Genomic DNA, 15,138 nt, shown 5'->3' on the forward strand with positions numbered 1-15,138 from the left:
AGGAACTTTTAGAGAAATTGCCATAAAAAGCACATCTTCGCCCAACGTGGGGCTCGAACCCACGACCCTGAGATTAAGAGTCTCATGCTCTACCGACTGAGCTAGCCGGGCTTTGATAACTACATGTTACCCACAGAATCGGGGATACTATTACTTGTTGCACTCAGCGCTATCTTAGGAACGTTTAGAGAAATTGCCAGGACTCGAGATGGTCACCAGCTCCATTTGACATAGAAGAAAGAAGCCAAAAGCTTTATCAAAGAAGGGAAAAATCTTTTGTCATATTATTTCCTCTAGGCTCTGTCATCTGAAGGTTTAAGTTTAGGCCCACCAGTAAACATCAAAAAAATCTGGCATGAAATCTGCCTATGACATCTGCCAAGCTCATAAGTGATGCAATGTGTACTGTATAAATACATCCTAATTTGAAGCTGAACACCTTTGGCTTTTTCATATTATCAGTCTTATTGGTGTTGGGAGGAATACGGGCGTAGGCTGTGAACTGCAATTTTCAAATGTTGACACAAGAATTACATCTTTGCCCAACGTGGGGCTCAAACCCACGACCCTGAGTCTAAGAGTCTCATGCTCTACTGACTAAGCTAGCCAGGCTGCGACATCTGTGTTCGCCCCACAGAATCGGGGCTACTATCACTTGTTGCACTCAGCGCTATTTTAGGAACGTTTAGAGAAATTGCCAGGACTCCTGATGGTCACCAGCTCCATTTGACATAGAAGAAAGAATTCAAAAGCTTTATCAAAGAAGGGAAAAATCTTTTGTCATATTATTTCCCCTAGGCTCTGTCATCTGAAGGTTTAAGTTTACATCAAAAAAAGCTGGCATGAAATCTGCCTATGACACCTGCCAAGCTCATAAGTAGTGCAATGGATGCTGTATAAACACATCCTAATTTGAAGCTGAACGCCTTTGGCTTTTTCATATTATCACTCTTATTGGTGTTGGGAGGAATACGGGCGTAGGCTGTGAACTGCAATTTTCAAAGGTTGACAGAAAAACTACATCTTTGCCCAACGTGGGGCTCGAACCCACGACTCTGAGATTAAGAGTCTCATGCTCTACCGACTGAGCTAGCCGGGCTGTAATATCTGTGCTAACCCCACAGAATCGAGGCTACTATCACTTGTTGCACTCAGCGCTATCTTACGAACGTTTAGAGAAATTACCAGGAATCGAGATGGTCACCAGCTCCATTTGACATACAAGAAAGAAGTCGAAAGCTTTATCAAAGAAGGGAAAAAAATGTTGTCATATTATTTCCCCTAGGCTCTGTCATCTGAAGGTTTACGTTTAGGCCCACCAGTAAACATCAAAATAAGCTGGCATGAAATCTGCCTATGACACCTGCCAAGCTCATAAGTAGTGCAATGGATGCTGTATAAATACATCCTAATTTGAACCTGAACGCCTTTGGCTTTTTCATATTATCACTCTTATTGGTGTTGGGAGGAATACCGGCGTAGGCTGTGAACTGCAATTTTCAAAGGTTGACAGAAAAACTATATCTTCGCCCAACGTGGGGCTCGAACCCACGACTCTGAGATTAAGAGTCTCATGCTCTACCGACTGAGCTAGCCGGGCTGTGATCTCGCATGTCTGTCACAAAATCGGGGCTACTATCACTTGTTGCAATCAGCAGTATCTCAGGAACTTTTAGAGAAATTGCCATAAAAACCACATCTTTGCCCAATGTGGGGCTCGAACCCACGACCCTGAGATTAAGAGTCTCATGCTCTACCGACTGAGCTAGCCGGGCTGGGATATCTGCATAGTACCCACAGAATCGGGGCTACTATCACTTGTTGCACTCAGCGCTATCTTAGGAACGTTTAGAGAAATTGCCAGGACTCGAGATGGTCACCAGCTCCATTTGACATAGAAGAAAGAAGCCAAAAGCTTTATCAAAGAAGGGAAAAATCTTTTGTCATATTATTTCCCCTAGGCTCTGTCATCTGAAGGTTTAAGTTTAGGCCCACCAGTAAACATCAGAAAAAGCTGGCATGAAATCTGCCTATGACACCTGCCAAGCTCATAAGTAGCGCAATGGATGCTGTATAAATACATCCTAATTTGAAGCTAAACGCCTTTGGCTTTTACATATTATCACTCTTATTGGTGTTGGGAGGAATACCGGCGTAGGCTGTGAACTGCAATTTTCAAAGGTTGACACAAAAACCACATCTTCGCCTAACGTGGGGATCTAACCAACGACCTTGAGATTAAGAGTCTCATGCTCTACCGGCTGAGCTAGCCGGGCTGTGACATTTTTGTTAGTCCCACAGAATCGGGGCTATTATCACTTGTTGCACTCAGCGCTATCTTAGGAACGTTTAGAGAAATTGCCAGGACTCCAGATGGTCACCAGCTCCATTTGACATAGAAGAAAGAAGTCAAAAGCTTTATCAAAGAAGGGAAAAATCTTTTGTCATATTATTTCCCCTAGGCTCTGTCATCTGAAGGTTTAAGTTTAGGCCCACCAGCAAACATCAGAAAAAGCTGGCATGAAATCTGCCTATGACACCTGCCAAGCTCATAAGTAGTGCAATGTGTGCTGTATAAATACATCTTAATTTGAAGCTGAATGCCTTTGGCTTTTTCATATTATCACTCTTATTGGTGTTGGGAGGAATACGGGCGTAGGCTGTGAACTGCAATTTTCAAAGTTTGACAGAAAATCTATATCTTCGCCAAACATGGGGCTCGAACCCACGACCTTGAGATTAAGAGTCTCATGCGCTACTGACTAAGCTAGCCGGGCTGTGATACTTGTGCTGACCCCACAGAATCGAGGCTACTTTCACTTGTCGCACTCAGCGCTATCTTAGGAACGTTTAGAGAAATTGCCAGGACTCGAGATGGTCACCAGCTCCATTTGACATAGAAGAAAGAAGTCAAAAGCTTTATCAAAGAAGGGAAAAATCTTTTGTCATATTATTTCCCCTAGGCTCTGTCATCTGAAGGTTTAAGTTTAGGCCCACCAGTAAACATCAAAATAAGCTGGCATGAAAACTGCCTATGACACCTGCCAAGCTCATAAGTAGTGCAATGGATGCTGTATAAATACATCCTAATTTGAAGCTGAACGCCTTTGGCTTTTTCATATTATTACTCTTATTGGTGTTGGGAGGAATACGGGCGTAGGCTGTGAACTGCAATTTTCAAAGGTTGACAGAAAAACTACATCTTCGCCCAACGTGGGGCTCGAACCCACGACCCTGAGATTAAGAGTCTCATGTTCTACCGACTGAGCTAGCCGGGCTGGGATATCTGCATAGTACCCACAGAATCGGGGTTACTATCACTTGTTGCACTCAGCAGTATCTTAGGAACGTTTAGAGAAATTGCCAGGACTCGAGATGGTCACCAGCTCCATTTGACATAGAAGAAAGAAGCCAAAAGCTTTATCAAAGAAGGGAAAAATCTTTTGTCATATTATTTCCCCTAGGCTCTGTCATCTGAAGGTTTAAGTTTAGGCCCACCAGTAAACATCAGAAAAAGCTGGCATGAAATCTGCCTATGACACCTGCCAAGCTCATAAGTGGTGCAATGTGTACTGTATAAATACATCCTAATTTGAAGGTAAACGCCTTTGGCTTTTTCATATTATCACTCTTATTGGTGTTGGGAGGAATACGGGCGTAGACTGTGAACTGCAATTTTCAAAGGTTGACACAAAAACCACATCTTCGCCTTACGTGGGGATCGAACCAACGACCTTGAGATTAAGAGTCTCATGTTCTACTGACTAAGCTAGCCGGGCTGTGAGACCTGTGCTGACCCCACAGAATCGAGGCTAATATCACTTGTTGCACTCAGCGCTATCTTACGAACGTTTAGAGAAATTGCCTGGACTCGAGATGGTCACCAGCTCCATTTGACATACATGAAAGAAGTCAAAAGCTTTATCAAAGAAGGGAAAAATATTTTGTCATATTATTTCCCCTAGGCTCTGTCATCTGAATGTTTAAGCTTAAGACCACCAGTAAACATCAGAAAAAGCTGGCATGAAATCAGCCTATGACACCTGCCAAGCTCATAAGTAGTGCAATGGATGCTGTATAAATACATCCTAATTTGAAGCTGAACGCCTTTGGCTTTTTCATATTATCACTCTTATTGGTGTTGGGAGGAATACGGGCGTAGGCTGTGAACTGCAATTTTCAAAGGTTGACATAAAAACTATATCTTTGCCCAACGTGGGGCTTGAACCCACGACCCTGAGATTAAGAGTCTCATGCTCTACCTACTGAGCTAGCCGGGCTGCAATCCTGTGTTTTTCCCACAAAATCGGGGCTACTATCACTTGTTGCACTCAGTAGTATCTCAGGAACTTTTAGAGAAATTGCCATAAAAACCACATATTCGCCCAACGTGGGGCTCGATCCCACGACCCTGAGATTTAGAGTCTCATGCTCTTCTGACTGAGCTAGCCGGGCTGCTATACCTGCATGTACTCCACTGGTGGGCTTTTAGTGGACGATAAATAAGCATGAAATCTGCGTATGACACATGCCAAGCTCATAAGTAGCGCAATGGATGCTGTATGAATACATCCTAATTTGAAGCTGAACGCCTTTAGCATTTTCATATTATCAGTCTTATTGGTATTGGGAGGAATACGGGCGTAGGCTGTGAACTGCGATTTTCAAAGGTTGACATAAAAGCTATATCTTCGCCCAACGTGGGGCTCGAACCCACAAGCCTGAGATTAAGAGTCTCGTGCTTTACCGACTGAGATAGCCAGGCTGTGATCCTGCATGTTCCCCACAAAATCGGGGCTACTATCACTTGTTGCACTCAGCAGTATCTCAGGAACTTTTTTTTTTTTTTTTTTATCAATGTTTATTGACCTCCGCGAAGAAAGAACAGAGCAGGTACATAAACACTATCAAGTGTCAAATGAAGTTCGCAACACTCCACCCTAGTATTAACAAACTCCATGAAGCTACAATGCTGACCCACTATCTGGCTTGGGACAAAAAATCCAATAACTTCCCAAAATGGCTATATATAGAGGAATTAGACATTTGGATTTGGTGAATTATACTCTCTTTTTTGGGCGGATACACTTAGATTGAAAAACATAAAAGTCTTGAATCCCATAATTTTTGATACACTTAAAACACTTTCCAAACTAAAACTAACTATGGGAATAAAGAGAACTCTTATGACCTCCACCCCTATTGAGGCCATTCGATTTTATTTTTATTAGAGATATAGACCTGACCAGATGGCAAGGATGCGCCATTTCCTGTATTGGTAATTTGTTAGATCAAAACTCCATTATACCCTTTCCCCAGTTATGTAAATCTTTTACCTTACCACCATCTGAACTATTCTCTTATTTGAGGATGAAGAACCTTATCAACCAGGTAGGAATTGATAGCAACCCTGAATTAGAACATTGGTTAACAACACATAAAAACAAGAAACAAATCTCAAGCTCATCTATACTTTTATTATCTTTGCAAAAAGATGAGAAAGACCCACTGATCCTGAAGTGGGAAAGTGATCTAGGTATTGAGTTCTCCTTGGACCAATGGCGTCAGGCCTTTGTCCATACAAAAAAATGTGTCCACTCAATAAATCTAATAGAGACTTACATTAAGATAACCTATAGATGGTACCTGGTCCCAACTAGACTCAACAAAATCAGCACTGTACATTCAAATAGATGCTGGCGTTGCCTCTCCCATACGGGCACTTTTGCCCATATTTGGTGGGAGTGCCCGCAACTGTTAAATTTAAGAAACAATCTTTGGCAACTACTCGGTTCACTTTTCCCCTGTCAGGAACAACTAGATTCACAGGTGTTCCTTTTCCCCCTGGGACTTGAGAATTATTGTCTAAATCATAGAATCCTAATTACGCATGTTCTTATGGCCGCAAAGATATGCATAGCTAGGCACTGGAGACAGGCAGGTTTATTTAACTGGAGATTAGTTATTAATCAAATTAACCATCAGTATCTAATGGAAAGAGGATATTATACGAAAATTTATAAACTTGCCAAATTTGACAATATCTGGCGACCTTGGAAACATTTTTGTGATATTGATTCTTAGAATGTTAGAGTTTCTACTTGAGGATTAATCTTTTTACTTCCTTTTTTATATATATACATAAATTACTACCTAATATTTACCTACTTTTTTTTATTTTTTTTTTTTTACCCCTGGGCGGACAATTTATCACGACTTAATCTATGACCAACAGCTAGCCCCTATATGTCTCTCATCTCCTCCCAAGTATGACTGATGTATGAATGATATGGTATTTGTGACTGACCTTTGGCTGTTATATTTACAGCTTATACTAAATATCCTGTAATTTACTTTTTTGTTGTTTTTCTTTCATTCGGTGGGGCCAGAATTATAGTGTTTGTTTGCTCATAATTTGTCCTTAAACAAATATACAATTTATTGTAGTACCAAATACAGTAACGAATAAGGACTGGATATTTTGTTTTGTTTTGATTAAGCGTTTAAAAAAAAAAAAAAAAAAAAAATGAAGTTCGCAACACTGAGCTGAACAACAGGTTATACAAGATAACTACAATGTAAATAATAAATCAGCACAATATATCGAATACAGATGTAGCAAATAACATGACTGTGGTAATAAGCATAGCAATGTGTACCGGAATCGCAGATTATCAAGCTGTAGCGGAGGGATTTTGTGTTATGTAGAAAAGATAAAACAAAGCAGGAAGTAAAGGGGAAGAAGTGGAAATCAGGGAGAGAAGAGGAGAAAAGGGGGGGATAGCAGGAGATGGCGACCGTCGAGGAGAGTACAACTGCTTAGAGATGGAGCAGGGCCGAGCTGGCCGTGATATCCGTGTGGGTGACGAGCCAAGGTTCCCAAATGTCCACAAACGCAGGCATGTCGTCTTTCAATTTGGCCGTCAAGTGTTCCATGACAATAAGGTTCCATATAGCAGACTGAATTTCGGCTTCAGCCGGCGGGGAGCCCTTCCATCTCCACGCAATCGTCAGTTTCATCGACGCACAAATGCGGTGAACGAGTTTGTGGTTATGGGCAGAGAGTGTCGGTTCTGCGGCGTCCATCACCAGCAAAGCCACCTCCGGTGTACCCTGAAGTGTAAAGCCCACCCTTACAAAAAATTACTGCAGTTTTTCTGAAGTAATACTGCAGTTTTTTGGACATGAAAAAACTGCAATACTGCACATTTACTGCAGTATTACTGCACATTTACTGCACTTTTACTTCATTTGTACTTCACTGTACTGCAGTTTTACTGCACTTTTACTGCACTTTTACTGCACATTTACTGCACTTTTTTTATATTGCAAACCTACAGTTGTACTTCAATGTACTGTAGCTTTATTGCATTTGTACTTCCGTACAAAAATAACTGCAGTAAAACTGCAGTACAGTGAAGTACAAATGCAGTAAAACTGCAGTAAATGTGCAGTAATACTGCAGTAAAAGTGCAGTATTGCAGTTTTTTCATGTCCAAAAAACTGCAGTATTACTTCAGAAAAACTGCAGTAATTTTTTCGTAAGGGCAGGGCTTGGGAGAGCTTGTAGAAGGAGTTCTGCCAGATCGGCTGGATCAGGGTGTGTCACGGTCCGTGTCACGGACCACAACGCAGTAATTCCCCCAAGTACCCGCGGCTAGCGGGTACTCGAAACTTACCTCTCCCGCAGTTCCGGGACCTTGCTTCGAGGTGCCAGCATCCAGCAAGCACCCGGGGCAGGTCCTTCCCGATATCCCTATCGCAAGTGATGGGCGGTACGTACGGGGGCGAACCACGCCCCCTCTCTTATAGCCTGCCTCCCTGGAGACGACGTTACGTGACTAACGTTACGTCACCCGTTGGGGGCGGAGTCTGGTCTAAGCGTCAGATTCAAAAGCCGAGCACTGACTTCCATTCAGTGCTCGGTTATTGTTCCAGCTGAGCAGTGCATTACAAGTTTACTTACCTGATTGTCTCTCCGTTGCTGACCTGTGCCTGTTCTTGACTTCGCTGCCTTCTCCACTCCTGACTCTTTGATTCATCAGTGCCTTTACTGCATACTGGGTTCCTCACTTGTATTCTCAAGAACTTTGTGACAGGGTGCAACTCCACCACGCGTGCAGGTAGGTACCGGGTAGCCCACAACCCCTGAAGCATGACGAATGAGGCAGTTGAAATATATGTGATAAACGAGTCGGAGAGAGGTACCAGCGGGATACGACTTTGTAAAGCCGTTCCTTCACAGCTGAGCATACTGTAAGTTTATGGGTGGAGAGTGCCGCCCTCTCCCAGACCTCTGTTGGAAAATCACAATCTAGATCGGAATGCCAGCGGCGTCTGTACGGAGGGGAGGAGCCGGAATGACAAGCAAGAAAGTGACCATAGTAGGAAGAGATAGCATGTTTCAGACGCTTCCGCGTGAGAAAACGTTTCTCGAACAGCGTAGTTTCGTCCATTGGGTGTCTTGACAACAATGAAAGCAAAAAGTGTCTGATCTGGAGGTAACGAAATAGTTCCGCAGGGGGTATATTCCGCGTCTTCCGAAGTGACCTGAACGAAATGACTGTATTCTGATGAATCATCTGGCCCAAGTACACAAGATCCCTCTCCAGCCACCACTGGAAGCTCCTCGGTGTCAGTCCAGCCGGGAACGCCGGGTTATAGAACACGGGAATCAAGGGGGGTGTAGCCCCTGCTAGAGCAGCCCGGCACGACTTCCAGACAGAGAGGGAGGCCCCCATTGATGACAGAGGAGTATCGAGAGGTAGCCCAGAGAGATCCGTCCAGAGAAGGTGGCGAAGTTGACTGAATGGCACAAAGGACATCTCAATGTCTACCCATGGGAGGGTACCTTCCGGGAGGGACCAAGATTCCAACTGCGACACTCTGGCCACCAGGTAGTAGAGGTAGAGGTTCGGCATATTAAGACCCCCCTTGCGTGTCGGCATGTAGAGCGTGTCTCTATTGATCCTGGCCCTTTTAAAATTCCACACAAACCGAAATAGAAACGATTGGAAGGCCTCCAGGTTGAGTTGACAAAGATGAGTAGGTAAAGCCTGAAATAGATATAGCAGCTTGGGCAGAGTGTTCATTTTGGTTGCGGAAATGCGCCCAAACCAGGAGATGGGATAGGTGGACCATTGCATAATTTCCGCACATAAGGAGCTCAGTAATGGTGTGTAGTTCGCCTGGAACATCGCCGCTGGTGAGTTGGTGATCTTGATACCTAAATAGGTGAGAGAAGAAGATTTCCAGGAAAACTTAAAAGTAGACGCTATAGAGTGTAGCTCCGGGTCACCCAAGTTAATGTTCAAGGCTTCGCATTTTGAGTCATTAACTTTATAGCCTGAGATACTGGAGAATATTTGCAGGGTCGAATACAAATTCGGAAGCGAGACGAGTGGGTTCGTCACCGTGAGTAAGATATCATCTGCGAACAGACCGAGCTTGTATTGCTTGCCATGCACCTCCACCCCCCGCACATCTGGGTGAGATCGGATCGCGATCGCCAGTGGCTCAAGGCAAATGGCAAAAAGGAGAGGCGATAACGGGCATCCCTGTCTGGTACCATTCTGCACACGAAAAGGAGACGACTCGTGGCCCATAAGTGCTATTGTCGCCATCGGGGAGTTGTATAGAGCTTGAACACCCTGGAGAAAGCGACCGTCAAATCCTAACGATAGCAGCACTTGCCACATGTACTGCCAGTCTATGCGGTCGAACGCCTTCTCAGCGTCTAATGCAAGGAGCATCATCGGTTGGTGTGTGGATATCGCAACTTTAATAAGATCGAGGGTGCGCCTGATGTTGTCTGGCGCCTCTCTGTGGAGTATGAATCCCACCTGGTCCGGGTGGATCAGAGAGGAGATGATAGAACCCAAACGTGTCGCCAATAGTTTTGCATATACCGTATTGGCTCGGATATAGGCCGCCCCCGTATATAGGCCGCACCCTAAAAGTTTGGTGCTTTTTTAAAGAAAAAGTTTTTTTCTTTAAAAAAGCACCAAAAAAAACATGTTGCCACTCTGTCCCCCCCCCCCCCGGAAGTTGTATATGCGGCACCGGAAGTTGTATACGCGTATTGCGTAGATGTCCCCCGCCGGCCCCGCAAGACACCCGAGATTCTGCTTCGGTAAGTCGGGGCTGGGCAGAGGTAAAACGCATCGTGCGGACGGTCCGCATGATGCGCTTAGACAACCTCCCGTGCCGGCACCCCCCCCGTGGGAAGTGCTGGCAGGGGAGGCTGTCTGAGCGTATCGGGGAGTAGGATGCAGGTCCCCTGCACCGCTGCGGGGGATCTGTATCCTAACCCCGCTGCCTGCCCGGCGCCCGGGACTGCATGTCCCGGGCGTCGGGCGCTAGACCCCGAATATAGGCCGCACCCCCACTTTAAAGACTTAAAGTGGGGGAAAAAAGTGCGGCCTATATTCGAGCCAATACGGTAACTTCGTATCCGCATTGATAAGGGAGATGGGGCGATAGCTTCCGCAGTTAGCAGGGTCCTTGCCCTCCTTGTGAATAACAATAATCATGGCTGTGAGCATTTCCTGAGGCATCGGTTGGCCATCTAAAAAAGCTGTTAAAAAGGGTGAGTAGCCTTGGACTCAGCGTCGAGGAAAACTTCTTGTAGTACGAGCCCGGAAGCCCGTCCGGTCCAGGAGCCTTAGAGGATTTGATGGAGGAAAGTGCACGCCTGAGTTCCTCTTCTGTGAAGGGGCTGTTCAAAAAAGTCCTGTGATTCGAGGATAAGTGTGGCAGTGAGAGTGAGTCCAGAAAGTTAGATACATGTATGTTGCCATTCTGATTAATGGGAGCTTTGTTGCCATCATAAAATGATTTATAAAACATAGCAAATTGGTTCGCAATGTCCACCGGGTTTACCCAGGAATTGTGGTGGCTGTCGATAATTTTAGATATGCTTTGTGATTTCCACTTCACTGTAAGTGTCTTCTCTTCTAGATGTCTCGCCCGTTTGCAGCGAGCGGCGATTTTGAGAAAGGAACCTCGGATAACAGCTTTATGGGCCGTCCAGATCAGGGCTGGATTGACGTCAGGAAGCTCATTGAAGCGAAAGTATTCACACAGATTCACATTCAGATAGAACCTCTGCTAGCACTGCTGGGTCAGTCAGTAGGAACTCATCCAACTGCCAAGTGGGACGAGCACTCTGGGTGGCGGGAAGCACAATGGAGCATTCCACTGCACCGTGGTCCGACCACGAGATGGGGTGGATGGAAGAAGACATATCCGACGTGACCATGCCCTGGCTCAAAAAAATAAAGTCAATGCGGGAATATGAGTTATGGGGGTGTGAGAAAAAAGAAAAGTCTAACATTTTAGGATGGAGAAGCCGCCAAATGTCCACTAGAGCTGATGTCCGGGCAAAGTCTCTGAGGTGCTTCGAGTTAGGTGACGCGTGCTGTGTGTTGGTAGGGCTCCGTATATCCATGAAAGGATCCCAAACCGAGTTGAAGTCTCCGCCGTCAAGCAATAGAAGGACCATAAAGGTCATAAAGGGGGAACTAACTACTCGCGGGACTCAACAGCCTCCCCACAAACCCAAGATAAAGTAAGACTACCTCCTCACAGCAATAAGGCGCCCCTTCGTGTACATGAACATGGCCACCATCAGCAACCCGTGTATGCATGCAAACCGAGCAGGGTGCTTGTCGCCTGTCGGCAAGTGTCCCCGGTAATCACGGGCGTAGGAACCGGGGGGGACGGGGGGGATGGATCCCCCCCAGGAAATCATGCGGGGGGGACCGATAATAGAGAAATCCCCCCCAGGGCTGTGTGAGGTGAATGCCGTCTGCGCCCAGCGGCCCGATCAGCAGCTGCAGCGTGCAGGACTGGTTGGGGATTTCCCTAACCAGTCCAACATTAAAGTAACACTTACCAGTCACTGAGCGCCGGGCGACGGGATATGACGTTTATATCCCAGCCCCGGCGCTCAGAATAAACAGCTGTGGGCAGCCGCACTGCAATGAGAGTCAGCAGCAAACCAGAGGGCAAAGAGGAAGAGAAAGGTAAGAGATGTGCAAAAAGGGGGGGAAGGGGGATATCTGATGTGCAAAACGGAGGGGGGGGGTCTGATGTGCAAAACGGAGGGGGGGGGTCTGATGTGCAAAACGGAGGGGGGGGGTCTGATGTGCAAAACGGAGGGGGGGGGTCTGATGTGCAAAACGGAGGGGGGGGGGGTCTGATGTGCAAAACGGAGGGGGGGGGTCTGATGTGCAAAACGGAGGGGGGGGGTCTGATGTGCAAAACGGAGGGGGGGGGTCTGATGTGCAAAACGGAGGGGGGGTCTGATGTGCAAAACGGAGGGGGGGGTCTGATGTGCAAAACGGAGGGGGGGGTCTGATGTGCAAAACGGAGGGGGGGGTCTGATGTGCAAAACGAAGGGGGGGGGTCTGATGTGCAAAACGGAGGGGGGGGGTCTGATGTGCAAAACGGAGGGGGGGGGGTCTGATGTGCAAAACGGAGGGGGGGGTCTGATGTGCAAAACGGAGGGGGGGGTCTGATGTGCAAAACGGAGGGGGGGGTCTGATGTGCAAAACGGAGGGGGGGGGTCTGATGTGCAAAACGGAGGGGGGGGTCTGATGTGCAAAACGGAGGGGGGGTCTGATGTGCAAAACGGAGGGGGGGGGGGTCTGATGTGCAAAACCGAGGGGGGGTCTGATGTGCAAAACGGAGGGGGGGGTCTGATGTGCAAAACGGAGGGGGGGTCTGATGTGCAAAACGGAGGGGGGGGTCTGATATGTGTGTGTGCATATACATATGGTGAGGCATGTATATGGGCAATGTTTATGAATGTGTATGGGCACTTGGGCAGGCATATGTGTGTGTATATGTGTGTGTATGGGCACGCGCATATGAGGGCAGTGTATATGTGTATGGGCAGCGTGTATGGGCAGTGTATATGTGTACGTGTGTATGGGCAGTGTATATGTGTACGTGTGTATGGGCAGTGTGTATGGGCAGTGTGTATGGGCAGTGTGTATGTGTACGTGTGTATGGGCAGTGTATATGTGTACGTGTGTATGGGCAGTGTGTATGGGCAGTGTGTATGGGCAGTGTGTATGGGCAGTCTGTATGGGCAGTGTGTATGGGCAGTGTGTATGTGTACGTCTGTATGGGCAGTGTATATGTGTACGTGTGTATGGGCAGTGTATATGTGTATGTCTGTATGGGCAGTGTATATGTGTACGTCTGTATGGGCAGTGTGTATGTGTACGTCTGTATGGGCAGTGTATATGTGTACGTGTGTATGGGCATTGTATATGTGTACGTGTGTATGGGCATTGTATATGTGTACGTGTGTATGGGCATTGTATAGGTGTACGTGTGTATGGGCAGTGTATATGTGTGTATATAAGGAGTGTATTTGTCTTATAGTGTATACGTCTGTGTAAGTATGTGCAAGGGCAGTGTATATTTATGGGGAGGCGTGTGTGTGTGTGTGTGTGAGCAGTTTATGTATGTTTGGGCAGGCGTGTATAAGAGTAGTGCATATGTGTGAGTATTGGCAAGTGTGTATCTGCAGGCAATTGCAGCGTAGATATCTGTTTTTGTGGGCAGGCATGCGTAAGAGCAGTGCATGTGTGTGTTAAAGGGAAGAGAATGATTCCCTGTAACACCTTTAACTCAGGGGCACCTAGGGTTAAATCCAGGCCTATTTCTGGTTAAAATGAGTGTGTGTGTCACTGTGTGTAGCATTTGGACACTTGGTCTAGGGCATCACTAATACAAAGCGCCACGTGTTAAATCTAGGGGTAGGCAGAGTAAGTGAAGGATGTGTTTGCGTGTCTGGGTGTGATAGCGTATGTTTGTGGGTATGTTATTGTGCACATCTGTTTTTATGGGTATGTTAGTATGTTTCCAGGTGTGTTATAGTGGGCATGTGTCTAGGTATATTAGTGTGGGAATTTTTTGGGGTGTATTATTGTGTGTGTATGTAAGTGTGTGCATGCGTGTGTATGTTACTCAAGTGTTTAAGTGTGTGGATATGTTCCTGTGTGCATGACGTGTTAGGAGTCTTAGATGGTTCCTTGAATACATCATAGTAGTCTCTGTGGCCGTGTCCAGTGCGGTCCATCTGTGGTTGTAAGATTTTTCTGTTTCTGTGGGAATTTTCTCCCATTCATCTAGTAGAACGTTTTATGAGCTGAAGGTGATAAACTAAGACATTTTGGACAACACTATGCTTCTAACTTTGTGGGAACAGTTTTGGGGAGGGTCCTTTTCTATTCCATCATCACTGTGCCCCAGTGTACAAAACAAGGTCCATAAAGGCATGGTTGCAAAAATTCCCCACAGAAACTCTCCAAAATCTTGTGGAAATCGTTCCCAGAAGAGTGGAAGCCGTTATAGCTGCAAAGGGGGGCCAACTACATATTAATGTCTATGTATTTATAATGCAATGTCATAAAGTCCCTGTTGGTGAAATGGCCAGGTATACCTTACCAGTAAAAATTCTATCCCCCCCAGATTTTTAGGGGCTCCTACGCCCATGCCGGTAATAACAAAAACTAAAACTAAAACAAGGCGTGTTAAACAAGCGGGGTGTAGTGTGTAATGTGAGACTTATCTGTCCGCGGCCGGCAGCTGTCGCCAAGTCAGGAAAAAGTCCCACACAAGTGCATATCAACGGCCAGGGAGCCGAGAAGTCAGGCGGCGTGTAAAGGTGCTATAAAGCAGGCACCAGACAGTCAAGGCGGCGAGCTGGTAACTCAGGACCGGTGTAGTGACCTCTCTCAAGGCCTCGCTGCGTCGGTCGCGGTGTCGGTGTTGGCAGGGTCACGCGAAGGTTGTAGCGATGTCGTGTGGTGCCTCCTGTCTGGGTCTCTTACGGCCAATGTTTAGCGGTGGCAAATCCAGCTCCCGAAGTAGCGTGTCAGCGTCCGCCATGCTTCTAATGGTAATGCTTCTGCCATCGGTAGAGGCTTGTAGCGCGAACGGGAAGCGCCATCTGTAAGGGATTGCTAACGATCTGAGATGATCGGTGAGCGGTTTAAAATCATTGCGATGTTGTAGTGTCTTAGGAGACAAATCTGAATAAAACTGGACCTCCACATTGTCGAGGGTGGGTGGCTTGGCCCTGGCATCTTTCATGAGAGCGGCCTTGATGGGAAAATCCCG

General features: G+C 46.3%; 5 non-coding genes across 5 annotated transcripts; all 5 read right to left on the reverse strand.

Moving 5' to 3' along the window:
* Positions 1-38: 38 nt before the first annotated feature.
* Positions 39-111, reverse strand: TRNAK-CUU (transfer RNA lysine (anticodon CUU)). The gene has a single exon. It is a non-coding gene; the product is annotated as a tRNA-Lys (tRNA).
* Positions 112-1,026: 915 nt separating this feature from the next.
* Positions 1,027-1,099, reverse strand: TRNAK-CUU (transfer RNA lysine (anticodon CUU)). The gene has a single exon. It is a non-coding gene; the product is annotated as a tRNA-Lys (tRNA).
* A 428-nt stretch (positions 1,100-1,527) lies between these two features.
* Positions 1,528-1,600, reverse strand: TRNAK-CUU (transfer RNA lysine (anticodon CUU)). The gene has a single exon. It is a non-coding gene; the product is annotated as a tRNA-Lys (tRNA).
* Positions 1,601-1,702: 102 nt separating this feature from the next.
* On the reverse strand, positions 1,703-1,775 carry TRNAK-CUU (transfer RNA lysine (anticodon CUU)). The gene has a single exon. It is a non-coding gene; the product is annotated as a tRNA-Lys (tRNA).
* Positions 1,776-4,207: 2,432 nt separating this feature from the next.
* Positions 4,208-4,280, reverse strand: TRNAK-CUU (transfer RNA lysine (anticodon CUU)). Its single transcript has one exon. It is a non-coding gene; the product is annotated as a tRNA-Lys (tRNA).
* Between the last annotated feature and the right edge of the window lie 10,858 nt (positions 4,281-15,138).

This window comes from Spea bombifrons, chromosome 3, assembly GCF_027358695.1.
Source record: "Spea bombifrons isolate aSpeBom1 chromosome 3, aSpeBom1.2.pri, whole genome shotgun sequence".
In the NCBI taxonomy this organism is placed as follows: Eukaryota; Metazoa; Chordata; class Amphibia; order Anura; family Pelobatidae; genus Spea; species Spea bombifrons.